Consider the following 20,516-nt stretch of genomic DNA (forward strand, 5'->3'; position numbering starts at 1 on the left):
AGTGCCTATGTGCAAAATCGCAATAGTTAGCCCCAATGGCTAGTGTGCAAATAGCAATATAGCAGCATAAGGATCCAATACAGAGGTATATAAAGTGCTTAGTGCATTCCTAGCCTTAGTGTTGGATCAACAGATTATATCCACACTACCATGTGGATAATGATACAATAAAATACAAGACTGAGACAATGGATAAAATCCGAATTGAAAAAACACACCAAAAAATAATGATATACTGATCTTTGTGCATTAAAGGAAGGGGACAAGTTTAAAATCACTAGAATAGGATATAACCACAGGTTTAACTAGAGTTCCTAACTAACACAACAATAAAGTTGCTCACCCTTCATAAGAAATAAGAAAGTAAATGTTTAAAATTAGATAGCTAGAGATAAAGGGAATCTAAAATTCATTCAATTACTATCATTAAAATATTGAATTGATAGACTCTAAAACCTACAGGCTAATGTGAGAAAAAACGATGGTGTGGACAAAAAATATAGCATAAAAAACCCTGTGTGCAATTTAAATAAATAACATAAAGTAATCCTATAAAATCTATCTGACTGATGGAACTACAAATTATGTTAAAAGGTGTCCCAGAGAGTTTGAAAGAAATGCAAAGAATCGGCACGGGAGGGTCTCAAAGTAAACACTCAAGACTAACAATGCCTCCTCATCTTAAAGCAAGATAAAAAATACACAATACATAATACCAATGCAGGTAGTTGGTTTAGGTCCCAAGAAAGGTATAGAGTTCCTCATCCAGGTTATGTCCCTGGGGTTTCTTAGTTTCTAAGTCCAAAATGTATTTTGTCTCACTTTGTCTAAGGAGCAATTCTCGGTTTCCTCCTCTTGGTGCCTTTGGAATGACATGTATCCCAAAGTAGGCGAAGCCTTGATGGTTGCCTCCAGGTGTTTCCTGAAAGTTGAGAGCCATCGGGTATGTAGGATCAATATTCTTGATGGCTCTTATATGTTGCAGTATCCTCAATTTTAATTTGCCAATAGTACTACCTAAGTACCATTTGTCACAAGGACAAGTGAGCACATACACAACATACTCAGTTTCACAAGTGATATGAGATTTGATGATCATGTTTTTGTGTAATATTGGATGGAGGTAGTTTTTGGTATTCTTGGCAAATTTGCACGCCTTACATTTCATACACTTCTGGAAGCCGTCTGGTATTGCTCCGAGCCAACTTTGGCCTGTTGAGACAATTTTGGGACTCATATAACTAGATACAAGGTTATCCCGGAATGAGGCAGAGCGTCTAAAGGTGATGTTGATGTTGTTACCCAGAATGCTTTGCAAATGTTCATCTTGTTTCAATATATTCCAATGTTTATGCAATATATGACGTATATTGTTGGAAGCTTTGCTATACGTTAAAATTAATCTGGTGTCTCCTGTCTCCAAACTAGTAACTGTTGGGACTTTGGGCATCAGCAAGATAGAACAATCTTTCTCCCGTGTCTTGTTGTATGCTCTTTCCAGCACTTTCTTAGGATAGCCCCTTTGTAGGAACTTTAGGGCCATACTTCCACATTCTTTGTCGAAGGTTTCAAGTTTGGAACAGTTACGTCTTATGCGAATAAATTCGCCGTAAGGTATGCTCCACTTCAGAGCTGTGGGGTGGTTGCTTATGGCATGAAGTGGTACGTTTGAGCTAGTGGGGTTGCGGTACAGTTCTGTTACTAGTTCACCTTCTGCCACAATAACAAGAATATCTAAGTAGACGATAGCAGTCTTGCTATGTGACTCAGTGAACTGTAGATCAAATTCATTAATGTTAAGTAATTTGACAAACTCCAACCATTCAATAGTAGACCCATCCCAGATGATAAACAGGTCATCTATGTAACGTAACCAAAGTACAATCTTATCTGTCTTTTCAGCATTAATGGATGTCCAAACTTTAAACTTCTTCCACCAGCCCATAGTAAGATTGGCATACGATGGAGCAAACGTAGTTCCCATAGCTGTACCTTGCAACTGGGTGTAGAAGTTCTTATTAAACAAAAAGCTGTTATTTGTCAAGCATAGGTTGATCATTACCAGAATCATCTTGCCATGTTCTAAATAGTTAAGTGATCTGGTTTTTATAAAATAATCACATGATTTGAGGCCATCTCTATGCTTGATGGATGTGTATAAAGAAACCACATCAAGTGTGACTAGTGTATGACTTTTCCCAAGGTATCCCATCAATTTTGTTGAGGAAGTCTTTAGTATCGCGTAGGTATGACGGTAAAGTGGTGACAAATTGAATTAGGGTTTCATCCACTAATTTTGATTTGTTTTCAAGTGGTGCACCACATAGTGTAACTATCGGCCTCCCTCGTGGTTTAGTTTTATTCTTATGCACCTTGGGTAGGAAATAAATAGTAGGCATCACCGGAAATTGCGGATGTAGGTATTTACACATGTCCTCATCTAGCAAGCCTTTCTCTTTCCATTTGGAGAGCAGATCAAAAAGTTTATTGTTCATCTCTGCTGTAGGATCTGTGGCCAATAGCTTGTAGCAGTCAATGTCCTTAAGTTGTCTATTGGCCTCGCAAATATAATCTTGCCGATTCATAATGACTATGTTAGTGCCCTTGTCTGAGGGTTTAATAACACAGTCATCCATTCTGCGTAGATTAGACAAGATCTCCTGTTCACGACGAGTGAGATTCTCTTTCATATTCATTTTCTTTTTCCTGAATTTTTTCAGGTCACTTATAACCAGATCTTGAAAAGCCTCAACATACCCTCCTGGGTTAAACATCGGATTGAAGTGTGATTGTAATTTAAGTTTACTTTTGCTGGGCCAATCAGTTTGTATGTTCATTAGTTCCCATTGTGGGTCACTAATGTCTTCATTGTCGTGCCATTCCGATTCGAGGTGGATGAGGTCACGCAATATATGTGAATCCTCAATTGTCACAGGGGTGTAACCACCCAGAGGCTCATCTTTTTTGGGTATGGGTGGATTGATGGCAAAAAACTGTTTCAACCGGATTTTACACATATACTTGTCAAAGTCAATTCTGGTTTCAGCGTAATTATATGGGGACGTAGGGCAGAAATTAAGGCCCAACCTGAGTACAGATTGTTCTTCGTGGGTAAACTCTCGTGATGTGAGTTTAATGATAGACATGTATGGTGTTTTTCTTTGTTCTTCCATTCATTTTTTGTCCCAGAGCATGTTTTTCTGTCTGTCTTTTCTGCTGCTGCGGTTTCTGTGGCAGTAGTTCCTCCTTGTTTTTTTTGATCCTCGCATCTTGGTTGGTTTTCCTCACCCTTTTCCTCTGGTTGTTTTGCCGTTGTTTTTGTTTCTGCCATCCATTCCTAAAAGTCTAATTTCTTCTAAAAAAAATCAACTTTCTCTGGAGCTGTTCACTTTCGCTTTCTGTGGTGTCAATATCCGAGGATGACGGTTCGCTGGGCATATCATTTTCGGCATTGGGTGTGACTATTGGGAGTTTCTGTCTCAGAGTGTTGTACCTTTTAGCAAATGTCAATACTCTTCCCTTCTCGTAGTCATCTTTGTCGCGCAAGAATTTCCGCTGTTTTCTCAGCTTGATTTCTTCCTCGAATGTCTTGTACCCCTTTTCCATACTCAACCGGATGGCTTTTCCTTCCTCACTTGGACTAATGGCCTGTAAAGCTTCTTCTGTTTCCTGTATTTTTGTCAAGAGTTTTTCTCGATCAATTTTAGCATATTTGATGAGGATTCGAAGAAAAGTCACTGAACAAGTGTTACTTGATTGCCCCCATTCTTCCAGCATTGCGGGATCCTGATCTTCGTAGGTATGTGTGGTTAATATGCGCAGACCTCTTGGGGATGCGTCCCACATCGATGTCATTTTGCAAAGAATATTCTTCCCACCATTTACTGATTTCCCGTCTTTGCAATTTTTCTAATTCTCTCAGTAGCCTCACTTCGTTATTAGGTTGGATTTCTGGCACTTTTTTGCTAAGTTTATTTGTAGCACCTCCAGTTGGTTTCTCACAGAATAAAAACACTGCTTGTTCCTTACGCGCACTTTCTCTGTCCTTTTGTGTAGACATTATATTGTAACTGATGTTTGGGTGTTGGTCTTGAACTCTCTTGGAAAATGTTTTCCGTTTTTCATGCAAATGTTTCTTGTAGCTAAATGCTTAGGAAACTATCCTTAGCGGATGTCCAGTTAGTATGAAGCTGATGAAATACAAAGCACAGTCGTCTGCTGTCAACATGGGACTCACTTGAGTGGATGAACGCGCCTCCACCCTCCGATGGCAATGGCTCCTTCAATCCGTTTTCAGGCAGGCACCCAAGTCGACACAGACGCTGTAGCTTCACGATGCCTTGATGGCTCTGGTAATCCGGAGCGAAATTCCACAGCTCCTCAAAAAACAAAGCGGATGCTGCGTACCGCTGCTAATCAAGAGCGGGTGCACCTTCCAACGCCGTTCTTCCCTCGGCGTGTACAAATATGAAGTTGCCTCGTACCACAGTATAAGGCTTTCGGAGTGCACTCCAGAAAACGAACCCACGTGGTGATTCCACACTGGATCCAGAGTTACAAAAGACCAGCAGTCCTTCAAACGTCCAAAAATATTGTTTTAATGAAATGCCAAGGACAAAAGAGAAAGTGCGCGGACAACGACACGTTTCGCGGCAAAGCTAACCGCTTGATCACGTTGAGGGTGCTGAAACAAAAGAAGTACATTTAAACCTGTGTATACTCTATGGTGTACATGGATAGAGCGCTGTGCACAATGATAGCCATTTGCTTGCACGAAATCCGCCATGTTTCAGTGTGTTTTGAACCCCAGTGGGTTACGTAAAAAACATTAAATTGCATAGAATACATTTGTTAGGCATATCAAATTGGCTGGCAATGTGTAACTTTCTCAACATGTAAACCCCACATATTAAACTTTAAAATGTCCTCCAATTGTACATATTACACTTTTTTTGTAATGCTGCCTGTAACGTGTTTGTTTATAGATCTGAAACACGTATGTTTCCGATGTCAAGAATACGCAGACAGGGGGCCAGTAAGTTTCAAGGTGTTGACTTGTCGCAGTCCTGGTTACTTAGCAATTAATATTCCTGCAATTCGAAAACGAATTACCGAAAGCTATGTTTCAATATAATTTGTATCATTTGTTGAAATGTCCATACATCAGATTATTTGTAGTATAGGCTTTCCAGTTAAAGTGCAAGTGCCTTTAGGCTGCTTCTGCAATGAAACTTAAACCAGCCTATCACTAATAAAGTGCTAGTGCATCTCGGGCTACTTTTTACATATACCACATGTAAAGATGTATAAAGTGCAAGTGCCTATGTGCAAAATCGCAATAGTTAGCCCCAATGGCTAGTGTGCAAATAGCAATATAGCAGCATAAGAATCCTATACAGAGGTATATAAACTGCTTAGTGCATTCATAGCCTTAGTGTTGGATTATCAGATTATATCCACACTACCATGTGGATAATGATACAATAAAATACAAGACTGCAACAATGGATAAAACCCGAATTGAAAAAATACACCAAAACATAATGATATACTGATCTTTGTGCATTAAAGGAGGGGGACAAGTTTAAAATCATTAGAATATGATATAACCACGGGATTAACTAGAGTTCCTAAATAACACAGCAATAAAGTTGCTCACCCTTCATAAGAAATAAGAAAGTAAATGTTTAAAATTAGATAGCTAGAGATAAAGGGAATCTAAAATTCATTCAATTACTATCATTAAAATATTGAATTGATAGACTCTAAAGCCTACAGGCTAATGTGAGAAAAACGGTGGTGTGAACAAAAAATATAGCATAAAAAAACCCTGTGTGCAATTGAAATAAATAACATAAAGTAATCCCATAAAATCTATCTGACTGATGGAACTACAAATTATCTTAAATCGTGTCCCAGAGAGTTTTAAAGAAATGCAAAGAATCGGCACGGGAGGGTCTCAAAGTAAACACTCAAGACTAACAATGCCTCCTCATCTTAAAGCAAGATAAAAAATACACAGTACATAATACCAATGCAGGTAGTTGGTTTAGGTCCCAAGAAAGGTATAGAGTTCCTCATCCAGGTTATGTCCCTTGGGTTTCTTAGTTTCTAAGTCCAAAATGTATTTTGTCTCAGTTTGTCTAAGGAGCAATTCTCAGTTTCCTCCTCTTGGTGCCTTTGGAATGACATGTATCCCAAAGTAAGCGAAGCCTTGATGGTTGCCTCCATGTGTTTCCTGAAAGTGGAGAGCCATCGGGTACGTAGGATCAATATTCTTGATGGCTCTTATATGTTGCAGTATCCTCAATTTTAATTTGCCAATAGTACTACCTACGTACCATTTGTCCCAAGGACAAGTGAGCACATACACAACATACTCAGTTTCACAAGTGATATGAGATTTGATGATCATGTTTTTGTGTAATATTGGATGGAGGTAGTTTTTGGTATTCTTGGCAAATTTGCACGCCTTGCATTTCATACACTTCTGGAAGCCGTCTGGTATTGCTCCGAGCCAACACAGATGTGGGGGGCACTAAGTGATGTCTGGGAGGGCAGGGAAGCATTTGTTTTCCATAACCGCAGATATGAACTACAAATACCCTCGGGTATTATCCTTGGTTATTATTTTGTAGTCCTTATACCTGCGGTTATAGGGAAAAACAGTGAAAACAAATGCTTCTCTGCCCTCCCAGACACTCACCTCCTCAGCACTCGTTGTTTTGCTTTGCTTTGCTTTGCAATGTCAGCTACTCGTGGCTATTCTGTCTAATAGCCGAGGTTATAGAAAAGCTTTTTGTTGCAAAGTCAATCCCTACACCTCCTCTTACTTTAAGTTGGTGTCCTATTACCTCCGTTACCAAACGTGTAAAACGCACCTAACACCTGGTAAAAAGGTCTATAACTTTCCAAACTCTCTACCAAGTGGGTGAAATGTTCCTTCTAGTAACAGTACATAAGAACTAGAATGATATCAGCTAGTGATGTTCAGTTGGAACACCAATACAATTCGGTTTTGTAACCAATCAAAACAGACACAAGTACTCATGATATTTTTGTGTTTGTAATTGTGGAGCAAAGAAAAAGAATAAAGTGAGAAATTTCATTTGCGAAGCAAATAACTCATACCTTTAAGATGTATTGTTTTATAAAATATATGCTGACTGTGAACAGAATAGTGATATGGCTAGTTTCTTGACCTATCCCCTCACCCTAGATCAGCGCAACCTAGGTTTAGCCATCTCATGAGGGTTTAGTTGGTTCTGTTGGAGGGCAGGTTAGGTGAGTGCTACACGTTTGGTAATGATAAAAATCAAAAGTAATTGTTAACCATAACCTGAGATCCTTGTGTGTGATACGAATATTAAAGGAATCGGCAGGTGTGAACCCCCCATCAAGCCCAAAATGTGTGTTTTTGGTCCTATTACCTCCTCCACACCTCTACCTTAAAGGCATGTCCCTGATTTTTCACCTGCAAATGTATTTTTCCTGCTTTTTTTGTTTTCAGCTAATTGAGGCTATTGCCGCGGCTATCTCTCTCACATCGAGAAGAAACAAAAATGCCAGCTATTTGAGCTATAAACACCTGGTCTCAGTAATTTACCTGAGATATAGCTTCCACTTTTGGAGAAGGGGGTACCCCCTTCGCCATCACACTACTAGACGGAATAACCCCAAACCACAAAAAGGCCTCAGGTCACAGCTTTGTGCCCAAGTTGGTTCTCACCTGGTTGAAATCCATCCAGCGGTTTGGGCTGCGACCTTTTTTGTCTATAGGAAAGTGAATGGGGACTAGGCCGCAACTTTTCTTTTTTGTTGTTGTTGTTTTGTTAATAACATTTTTATTTTTTAGTAAATCATTCCCAAAATGTGCTGTCTGGGGTGTGGGGGGAGGGGGTAGTGGATGCAAGGTAAAATTGAAAAAAAACAAAGAAATTAGCCAGTTATGTTTAGCTATGCAACCATAATTTGCGCCTCTGCCATGCACTGCTAACACTGCTAACACTAACACGCAAGACCACAAAGATGACATCACAAATGGCATCATCGATGACATCACATACAACATTACTACTCTGTTACAATCCTGATGGAAAGGCCCTACGAGGAGTCCTGTTTATAGTGTTACTAGCCACATATGAAGGGTGAGCGGTAGGCCTCCGATGAACTACTCCATGTACCACTAAATGTACCTATTGAAACCTATTAATACAGCAATCTAATAATACATAAACATAGACAATGGCTGAAGCACAGACCATAGAAGTAGAGTATTTTTAATCTGCTATGTATGGCCAGTAGAATCATAATTTCAAGCTTTTCAGATTTTTTACTAATGTTAAACTTGGAATCAATAGCTAACAATGCAAGAATTACTGCACACATGTGTTAGTATATAGAATATATGTAGCGCATGACATGATATCATAGGTTATTTACAATGTGCTTAAGAAGTCACACTACCAGCTGCACTTCCTCAGAGGTATTCTTCCTTTCCTCTCCTTCCCCCAGAAGCTCACTGTCACCTGAGCTCTGGTTCTCTCTAGTCTGGAGTACTGCAACAGCCTCTTTCTAAAACTGCCTGCTTCTACTCTCAGCCCTCTGCAACTCATCCAGAACAGGACTGCGAGAATTGTCCTTGGCTTCAAGCCCAGGGATCGTATCTCTCCAGGACTGAAATCTCTGCACTGGCTCCCAGTGGCTGCGATGATTAAGTTCAAAACCCTGTGCATTGTCCAAAAGTCATTCTTGGGCCTGGGGCCTCAAAACCTTCAACTCTCTCTTCCTAAATATCTTCCATCTCAAGCTCTTCGCTCATCTGCCTCCAACTCCCTGAGGGTCAGTCGCTTTTTTCAAGCAACAAGTTGGCGGTAGATCTCTTTCTTCGGCTGGGGTCTCCCTCTGGAACAGCCTCCCAGCCTCCCTGAAACTTGAGGAGAACCATCTCCGGTTCCGGAAGCACCTCAAAACCTCCCTCTTTGCTTCTGCTTTTTCTCTTTCTCTCCCCAGACCCAGCAATCTGTAATTAAATATTCCTTGGAAAACAAAATCCCAATACAAAACAAGTACTTGTGGTCTTGTGGAAAAGCATCTGCACTGGGAACATGACAACCTCAGTAAAATCCTGGTAGCCAAATACTTCAGCAAGCTTGCTATCATCTAAAAACCAAGGGATTGCGTCTGTCCTCTGAATAAAAGTTACACTGTCCACCACATGTGTCCTTTACTTGTGCCCTGAAAAGCAGCCACAATCAGCGGTAAATAACTGCACCAGTGTCTAGGATTGCAACCTTCCTTGCCACATCCTGGGCAAATACTCATGACTTACTTGCCCTCTCATCATTTCCCCTCCTCACCCCCATGTCTAGCTTTCAACAGTACTCTGCTTTATAAAGATAACTTGAAAAGTACACATCGCATAGTGTCTTTCAAATATATAAATCCTTATAAAACTATGTTTGGCAAAAAGTGTACAATTGTGGCATTATTCCCTGCATCTTGACTGGGAGCTACAAATACCAGAATGTAATTCAGCAAAAGGCAAACAAATTCTTCATAAAAGCTCTCGGAAAGCACTGGGAACATAGAAGACCTTTAAACCATGTTGGGGATATTATATGTGTTTCTTGTTTTTATGACAGATTTTTGTCTAAATTTTCTATAACAGATAATGCGATTTTAATTTTATGCATTGGGTATTGTGTCTGAGACCCTGTACTGAATTGTAATTGCTGCTAAATAATATCAAATGCCTCATGTGGACTGGTTATAGGCACTTGCACTTTATCAACTATCTGGTAGGCCAGTGATAGTGGCTCTACTTGTCTGTATATACAGACCATAATCTATGATAAGTAGCAGATGTAGCTTTTTTCCATAGATGCACTTAACTACCTTTCAGATTATGAGCTGCTGTTCTTTGCTAGTTTGCACACTTGTGCATATATGCATGTATGCGCTAAAGGATGTTTAAGAACCAGCCGCTAGGGTGATTATTTGCACACTTTTGCGGATCATGTAATTTGCAGTCATGCATTGGCACTTTACACTCAAGTTGGGGCAGCCAATTCTACATGAGATGTAATGCCCCTAAAGAAGTACAATATATGGTTTGGGGGTTAGCTGCTATCATTGCACGTTGCACTTTAGAGGACTGTGCTGCTGCCAATAGTCATTTATTTTTTTCTTTTTAGAAAATTCCATAGGTTTTGTATTAGGATTCACCTCATATTACAGGAGTTGTAACCCAAATTTTAGAAAAACAAATGTCCTTGCAAAATATTGCACAATAAAGCGTAATGTGGTAATAAATATTAATGATAGACAATGTGCATGTTGGAATTTTTGATACACTTTGGGATCAATGGCTGGTTTAGATCATGTGAACAGGAAATATATACTTGGAACATCATGCGAAAATGGCACTCATGTTTGTGTCAGTTACCAATGCTATGTGTCAATCCTTTTTCTATGTTTGGCAAAATGCAACATGCACTTTGTACATCATAAGGTTAAAATGGAACGCTTGTGAATCACAATAAAATAACAGCCTGACGAAGCCCCGGCAGGGGTGGAACACACGGCAGTCTTTTTGCTTTTGGAGCTTTGCTTCGTTGCTATGGTTTTGTGATGCGACTATGGAAAGAATCCAATAAACCCAACCATTGTTTTTAAGGATCAGTGGATTGCCGTGTTTTATTTTGCTTGAAGATATGTGAGGACATATTATATATCACAGGGAACTGGTAATCATATATATATATTTATATTCACTGAAAAAACTTTGTTAAAGGGACGTTATGGTTAAGTTGGACTAATAAAAACCTATGAAATTCAAAGAAAAAACTTTGTTAAACAGGACGTTATGGTTCCAAGTAAAACCGAAAACCCCCTGAAATTCGCCAGTTATGGTAAGCTAAGCAACCATAACTCGCGCCACCACCGTGCACTGCTAAGACTAACACCCAGGACATCAAAGATGACATCACAAATGTCATTGATGGCATCATATCTGGGCCACTTGTTTTTGTTCCTTGACATATATAGCCCAGGGGGTTTTGTTCACTGGCATTCAGAATAATAAAATTTAAAAAGGTGCTATATATCTAGATGTTAACCTTGTCATATGTTCTTTAAGTACTTTCATTAGGGTTTGGGGGTTTGGTCTCAGCTCATGGTGCACATACATGGGGAAATGAGCAGGCCTCAAATACACACTTCATTTGTAGACATGAAGATAAACTTTAATGTCATTAACATTTTCTGATGATGCAGTTTCTTTCTTCCTTACTTTAGTTTCCCTGTATGTGCCTCTGATTTGTATGCATTGTGGTGCTTCATATGCATTGTTTGTACCAGCACAAGTGCTGTAAGTCTTGAATTGTTAGCTAGTTATTACATGTTTACTCAAAACTCTGATAAGGGAGCATTCATTATTGTACTATCCAAAATTACAATATTATAAATAGTGTACTTATATGGTTCATGCTGCAGTCATTGCCTATGTTTATATATGATTAGGTTTCTGTATTAACAACAACACTCCAATACAATGATATTAGGTCTGTACATTCTTTAATAGATTAAGTAGTTCATGATAGGTCTCCCGATCACTCCTGACATCTTGTTATCAACAATATAAACACAACTCCTTGTAGAGACTTTTCATCAAAATGTATTTCACGTGTGATGTCATCAGTGATGTCATCAAGGACATTTGTGATATCATCTTTGATGTCCTGTGTGTTGGTCTTAGCAGTGCACGGTGGTGGCGCGAGTTATGGTTGCTTAGCTTACCATAAATGGCGAATTTCAGGGGTTTTCCGGTTTTACTTGGAACCATAACATCCGTTTAACAAAGTTTTTTCAGTGAATTTCAAAGGTTTTTATTAGTGTAACTTAACCATAACGTCCCTGAAACAAAGCTTTTTCATTGAATTTCATAGATTTTTACCAGTGCATGCTCTTTTCCTACAACTTACTAATATCATACTTACCCGATATAGCAATATTTGTGTCCAATTTCCAAAGTTTCACCTTAAAACTCTGCCATTTCCCACCATCTGGAATAATTTTTAACTCTTCTATACACTTCTTGCAACTATTTCAACTAGTTTTGCATCTGTAGACGTCCACGAACATCTGACTTCATAGCGGACCTTCCGGGCAGTGCCACATGACCATACGCTGGCACGCGGCATGATGACGTGTCTGAGAACCCGTCCGCAGTTCACCATAAGATATCTGCTTGGCGGACAGTTCGGAACTGCATTTTCTACAGATCTAGGAACTTCCAACTTCAAAATTTCCCTTGCACAGCTCCAACACCTATTCCTACTCATTACCCATTAACAATCTAGTACACAGTACATTCTTTTAGCAAAACTGCTATTTATCTTAAAATGGCATCAGCTAATGCCATCCCTCCACCCCAAGAGCCACCACCACTGCTGTAATCAAGGAGCATGAGAAACAGTGCCCCCTAACTTAGAAATAACACACACGCAACATTTTCCCTTGCCCACCTATCTCTCCATATTAGTGTTTGGTTGCTCTGCCCTCATTTCCCTCCCCACCTTTCGTTCTCAGCTCTCCTGCCAAAATAAATACATCCAAAAACAACAAATGACATGTTCCTTTAGGAACCACCTTTCACAGTTAAAAAATAGAACTAAAAAATGAAATTTATAGACTCCATCTACTTTATATTTCTCAGTAAAGTACATAGACTAAATAAGATTTTGCAACATTTCCATTTGCATTTTGTGTTATGCTAATGGGAATATTGTGGCTTTCATCCTCTGTTCCAGGGACTGGAATGGTGGATACCGGCCCAGCAGCCCAAGTTATCAGCCCAAGCGAAGCGAGGGTGGATAAAAAGGTCTCTGGACCATTATCCTCCCCATTCCAGCCCCTAAAATGGGGGATGAAGGCCATTAACACCCTAGGTTCCCAAAGCGGGAACCTGGTGTGCTAAAAAATAGGATTGTTCTTCCAACACCGGGACGCCGCAAGGAAAATCCTTTTCCAGGATGGCCACCATGGAAAGGGAAGGTGAGGGTTCCATACAGGGCCCCTCTTCGCTTTTCATAGCAGCCTGCAGAAGGCAAAAAGAGAACCCTATGACCATATTACCATGAGCACATTTTTCTTCCCTTTCAAATCTATCCTAATTTCGAATAACTTTACCACAAAGCCAGTCCCAGGTGGACATGGCCACTTTAATCCTATGTTTTGTCCCTTGTGGTCATGGCCAGTAGCCAGATTGTCCGGATCATGACCTTATTCCATGACCCGGAGAATCTGGCCACTGCCCATGGCCACAGGCTACCCTCAGTCACTAAAGGTATACCGCTATTTTTTGTAGCTACATTATGACACTTGTCAAATAATAAAACACTGGCAAATTTGCAAAACTATGCTTGTAGGTCCCTGCCAATGCTTCTTGCTCAAGTTTGCTGGAAATACACCCATGTTTTATTTTTTCAAAAGTGTTAAATGTATGCACATACAATCGTCATATAACCTAGCCCCCACTGGACAAAATCCATTCAGACTTTACGAAAACATCCAAATCTAGATCTATAATCTTTTTGCAAACCTTTGTGTAGATTTGTCAAATGGCACCACATTCATAAGCCTTTACAATATTTTGGGACCCCCATTCTAATTTTGCTCCCTCTCGACAGAAACCCACCAAACTTTGCAAAAACATGTATATCTTGATCTAATATCAGTTACCCAAATTAAGTGAGGATTTGTCAAATGGCACCTCATTTATAAGCCTTTACATTATTTTGGGACCCTCCCGCTAATTTTGCCCCCTCATGACAGAATCTCACCAATCTTTGCATACTCACTCAGAATCAGCCCAGGAATATACATGCAAAATTTCATGCAGTTCCATTAAGTGGCACCAAATTTATAAGCCATCAAAGAACTGCATTTCACCAACCCTGTAATGCCAAGGTGTTCACGAACTTTCACAGGATTGTTCGCGAACATCAGGACTGTTCGCGGACTTTCGCGGCAAAAAAAACACCCTTTTTTTTTTGCTTCTTGCAGCCATATCCCTTCCAATCCTCATCACCCCTCACCTCCACAGAGATTATTTGATAAGTTTGACAAGTGGAATGTTGTGTTTTTTCATATGTTTTTACCGCGATGTCCGCGGACTTCAGCCGCTGTCCGTGAATCCAAGATGGCGGGGCGTTTCCAAAAATCTGACGCACTTCACGCTCCTCACCATCCAATCAGCGAACACATTGCATGGCCGCGGACATGACGCAAGCCGATTAGCCAATCAGGACACTGTCCGCGGAGAGAACAGGGAAGTGTGTCCGCAGACCGGACATAAATATCACTAATTTTTTGGGACCTACTTTTTGTTCATTTTTTTAAAAACTACTGGACGGATTTTCACCAAATTTACAAAAGCACGCTTTCGGGACCAAGCTGCTGCTCCTGCTGCAAATTTGGTGAAAATCCATCCAGCGGTTTGGGCTGTAGGCGTGAGCAAAGTTTTTCCCTATTCAGTCTATGGGAAAAAAATAAATTGTTTTGGGACCCCCCCTATAACTTTGCCCCCCTGGACCAAACCTCACCAAACTTTGCAAAAAAATTCAGAGTGGGCGATATACTTTTTTTGCAATGTTTGGTGAGGATTCGTCCAGGGACAGCGAAGTTATAAGACGCCGGATTAGCAACTTCACCATAACTACCGTGGCCATGTAATATATATATATATATATTTGTTAAAGGGACGTTATGGTTAAGTTGCACTAATATAAACCTATGAAATTCCGTAAAAAAATGTTGTTAAAAGGACGTCATGGTTACAAGTAAAATCGAAACACCCCTGAAATTCGCCAGTTATGGTAAGCTAAGCAACCATAGCTCGCGCCACCACCGTGCACTGCTAAGACTAACACCCAGGACATCAACGATGACATCACAAATATCATTGAATAGGTGAGGGCAGGGGAGGTGAGGAGGCTATTATGGGAGTGAGGAGAGCAGGTACAGATGTGGGGGGCAGTAAGTGAGTGTCTGGGAGGGCAGGGAAGCATTTGTTTTCACTTTTCTTCCATAACCCCAGCTATGAACTACAAATACCCTTGGGTATTATCCTTAGTTATTATTTTGTAGTCCTTATACCTGCGGTTATAGGAAAAAATAGTTAAAACAAATGTTTCCCTGCCCTCCCAGACACTTACCTCCTCAGCACTCGCTGTTTCTGTGAAGGAGTTTGCTATGCAATGTCAGCTACTCGTGGCTATTCTGTTTGATAGCCAAGGTTATAGAAAAGCTTTTTGTTGCAAACTCAATCCCTACACCTCCTCTTACTCCCGAATTTAACTTGGTGTTCTATTACCTCCGTTACCAAACGTGTAACACTCACCTAACACCTGGCAAAAAGGTCTCTAACTTTCCAAACTCTCTACCCAGTGGGTGAAATGTTCCTTCTACTAACAGTACATAAGAACTAGAATGATATCAGCTAGTGATGTTCAGTTGGAACACCGATACAATTCGGTTTTGTAACCAATCAAATCAGACTCATGTACTCATGATATGTTTGTGTTTGTAATTGTGGAGCAAAGAAAAATTAATAAAGTGAGAAATGTCATTTGCGAAGCAAATAACTCATACCTTTAAGATGTATTGTTTTATAAAATATATGGTGACTGTAACAGAATAGTGATAGGGCCAGTTTCTTCACCTACTCCCTCACCCTAGATCAGTGCAACCTTTGTTTAGCCATCTCATGAGGGTTTAGTTAGTACTGTTGGAGGGCAAGTTAGGTGAGTGTTACACGTTTGGTAATGATAAAAATCAAAAGTAATTGTTAACCATAACCTGAGATCCTTGTGTGTGATACGAATATTAAGGGATTCGGCAGGTGTGAACCCCCCATCAAGCCCAAAATGTGTGTTCTTAGTCCTATTACCTCCTCCACAACTCTACCCTAAAGGCATGTCCCTGATTTTTCACCTGGAAATGGCTTTTTCCTGCTTTTTTGTTTTCAGCTAATTGAGGCTATTGCCACGGCTATCTCTCTCACATCGAGAAGAAACAAAAATGCCAGCTGTTTTGATCTATAAACACCTGGTCTCTCTAATTTACCTGAGATATAGCTACCAATTTTGGAGAAGGAGGTACCCCCTTCTCCATCAAACTACTAGACGGAATAACCCCAAACCACAAAAAGGCCTCAAGTCACAGCTTTGTGCCCAAGTTGTTTCTCACCTGGTTCAAATCCATCCAGCGGTTTGGGCTGTGCAGTCTTGCAAACATTGACCTTTTTTGTCTATAGGAAAGTGAATGGGGACTAGGCCGCAACTTTTCTTTTTAATTGTTGTTGTTTTGTTAATAGCTTTTTTTTTAGTGAATCGTTCCCAAAATTTTCTGTCTAGGGTGTGGGGGGTAGAGGGTGCAAGGTAAAATCGAAAAAAACAAAGAAATTTGCCAGTTATGGTTAGCTATGCAGCCTTAATTTGCGCCTCTGCCATGCACTGCTAAAACTAACACACAAGACCACAAAGATGACATCACAAATGGCATCATCAATGACATCACATACAACATTACGACTTTGTAACAACCCTGATGGAAAGGCCCTACGAAGAGCCTTGTTTATAGTTTTACTAGCCACATATGAAGGGTGAACGGTAAGCCTCCAATGAACTACTCCATGTACCACTAAATGTACTTATTGAAACCTATTAATACAGCAATCTAATAATACATAAACATAGACAATGGCTGAAGCACAGACCATAGAAGTAGAGTATTCTTAAACTGCTATGTCTGGTCAGTAGAATCATAAATTCAAGCTTTTCAGATTTTTGACTAATGTTAAACTTGGAATCAATAGCTAACAATACAAGAATTACTGCACACGTGTTAGTATAGGATGTATACGAATTGTTCGAACTACAATTGTTCGAATTACAATTGACCTTTGCACAATTGACTGAATTGTGAAGGTCAATTGTTACATATATGCGGGGGGAAACCCCGCGCAATCCCCCATTATAGATATATATATACATATATATATATATATTACCAAACCAATATATATATATATATATATATATATATATATATATATATATATATATATATATATGTGTGTGCGGTCAATTGTGCAAAGGTCAATTCGGACCCTCGACTTTCGGTCAATTCGGTAATTCGAACAATTGTGTTCGAAGAATTTGGGTAATACCTTAGTATATAGAGTATATGTGGAGCATGATATGATATGATAGGTTATTTATAATCTGCTTAAGAGGTCACACTACCAGCCTTACTTCCTCAGAGGTATTCTTCCTTTCCTCTCCTTCCCCCAGAAGCTCACTGTCTCCAGAGCTCTGGTTCTCTCTATTCTGGACTACTCCAACAGGCTCTTTCTAAATCTGCCTGCTTCTACTCTCAGCCCTCTGCAACTCATCCAGAACAGAACTGCGAGAATTGTCCTTGGCCTCAAGCCCAGGGATCGTATCTCTCCAGGATTGAAATCTCTGCACTGGCTCCCAGTGGCTGCGAGGATTAAGTTCAAAACCCTCTGCATTGTCCAAAAGGCCTTCTTGGGCCTGGGGCCTCAAAACCTTCAACTCTCTTCCTAAATATCTTCCATTTGGAGCTCTTCGCTCATCTGCCTCCAACTCCCCGAGGGTCAGTCGCTTTTTCCAAGCAACAAGTTGGCGGTAGATCTCTTTCTTTGGCTACGGTCTCCCTCTGGAATAGCCTCCCAGGCTCCCTGAAACTTGAGGAGAACCATCTCCGGTTCCGGAAGCACCTCAAAACCTCCCTCTTTGCTTCTGCTTTCTCACTTCCTCTCCCCTGCTGAACTCCTGGCTGAAACTGAATCTGCACTGGTCACCTGGCCACCCTCTGATCTGAATCTAAGTGATTTGACCGCTGCTGAAACTACTGCGGTCAAAACGTTTGTATGAGAAAGGTGCGAACTACCAAACGTTTGCACCTTTCTCATGTGAACACACATACATACTCACACCCACACACACAACACACCCATAACACCTCCCCACCCACAACCTCAGCACCTCAGCACACCCCCGCCCACACCCCCAACATAAACAAACCCCACTTACCTTCTTCTTCATCCTGGGTTCCTGCAGCAGCAGTTCTCTATCACTTCCGTGATCGGAAACCGGCGCCACAGGGTCCTTTTCTTTTCTTCTTTTTTTTTTTTAACAGAAGGCTGCAGGGATGTCCCCCGCAGCTCCCGCCCACTATACCATAAAGTATAGTGAGCGGGGCGATGTGGGGGATGCCCCCGCTTTTTAAATTTATTTTTATTTTTTTAAACTGAAGGCTGCGGGGGTGTCCCCCGCAACCCCTGCTCACTATACCATGATGTATAGTGAGCAGGGCGATGCGGGGGACACCCCCGCAGCCCCTGTTTTTTTTACAATGTTACCACCAAAGGTTCGAACATTTGGTGTTCGAACCTTTGGTGGTTGCATTTTTAGAGCTTTTGGTCATTGCGATCATTTTCTGTCGGTAAAATCATCCTATGCCTCTGATCTCGGGCCCAGGTCCCCTCACTGCCAGTTGCACACCTGCACTGCCTCCTTGGCAACCCTCGCACTTGGGGACTGTTTTCTGTATCTCTACAGTCCCCTACCAGCATTGACACCTGAGGTCTGCACTTACCCCTGCACTTGCCACCAGCGGGCCACACTTTTCAATTATTGCTTTATTTATTGTATGTATCTATTTTTTTATTTTTTACTGTCGATCCCATGTACTGCACTGTCCCTTGCCCTTACCCCTGCACTTTCCCCTTCCCCTGCACTTGCGCGATCTCAATGACACCTGGCCTAGTAAGATCATTGTCTCTGTCCTCCTTCTGTTCCCCCTCACTTGCCTCGTCGTGCCTTGAAACATTTGTGTATAGGGGCGCTATAAATGCCATATCATATCAGGCTTGCTTCCAAGGCAAGCACGTTGCCCCTGAGCTATCCTCCCGAGACATCAAGGCATACAAATCAGAGGCACATACAAGGAAACTGTAGTACGGGATAAACATATACAATAACCGGAAAATTAAACTAAGATTAGAGTCCATCATCATGCATAAAAATGGTATTATCTGTCTGGGTCCTGCTTATTGTTCCATGTATGTGCACTATGAGCTCAGGGCAAACCCTAAACAAAGTAACTTAAGATCATAGTACAAGATTAAGGTCCATATATTGTGGCAAACCAGAAGGAGTTGGACTAAGATGTGACATGTTCAAGGGTGTTTATTTAAATAATAATAAAATGCCTACTGCTATGAGGGTAATTCCCTACCTAACAAACTAAAGCTAATGGTGCTCATCAAGTGTCCCAAAGAGATAGTACTTAGTACAAAAACGATTTGCTATCTGGCCTTACCACGAAGAAAAAACATAACAAAAATAGACCAGAGCAATAGCCTCTATCTTTGGGCTTTGCCTGACCCAATGGCTTGGATCTCTCTCCAAAGAAGGATTTAAATGTTTGTCAAGTTATTGATCTCTTTCCAGAAAGAAGGTTTTAAACAGTTTGTCAATTCCTCACAATATATTCCTTCAGCCTCAGGAACAAATCCAGGTCAGAAACCAGAAGGACTTGGTTTTCTTGCAAGTTGCTTGCTCAGCAACAAGTGGGAACCAGGTTTGAAAAAAAGCTTACATTGATGCCCAGCAGCCCTACGAGTGGTGGGGGGCGCACCGGGCACTGACGAAGTGCACAGGGGGGTCGACGGGAGGGCAGCAACCCTTCTCCTTCCTGGATCCCCCACCGACATATTTTTTTTTTTATTCGTAAAGATGTGTGTGTATCTATAGTTGCAACCTTTGCATAGGTCCAGATATCAAGAAAACATGTGCATCTGCAGATTGCACATGCGCATTGACACACACACACACCAAAAACAGTCAGAATACAGTCACATACAATTCACTTGTAATTTAAGTAAGCCCAGTGTGCACATGAATTATGCTTGCAAAATAAGTCAGCCCATGCGCTACCTTGCTGCTCTCCACCCAACACCAGGAACATGTAACTTCCCAATGAAAGGGAGATGGAGCAGGGACATATCTGCACATCAGACTACTCAGCACAACAGTTGATCGTTTTTAGAAGCCGCACATTCTCAACCCCATTCTTTCCCTTAACAAATTTAACAAACTTTAGTCGAGCTAATGATATAATAATATGATAGTTTATTTATAACGCGCTTAACACCCAGTGGTTTCTAAGCGCAGACCCGGGGATCGAACCTGTGGCATGCCTGGTGTTACTGCATACATGAACAACAGTTTGATACCTGCCATGTAAAGAAGGTTTAGGGGATGCTTTTTTTTATTACAGTTTTGTCCTTAATTGCAGTATTGAGAATGTCAGTGGGTTCCCCCCTTTGATCTTTCTATTGTAATGTATGCGCCTCGTTGTCCTTTTTAGTGATGATCACATGTTGATTTGGCCCTACTACCTGACATTGCTGTGGCAGGTTC

This window comes from Ambystoma mexicanum, chromosome 2p, assembly GCF_040938575.1.
Source record: "Ambystoma mexicanum isolate Mex_15411 chromosome 2p, UKY_AmexF1_1, whole genome shotgun sequence".
Taxonomy (NCBI): Eukaryota; Metazoa; Chordata; class Amphibia; order Caudata; family Ambystomatidae; genus Ambystoma; species Ambystoma mexicanum.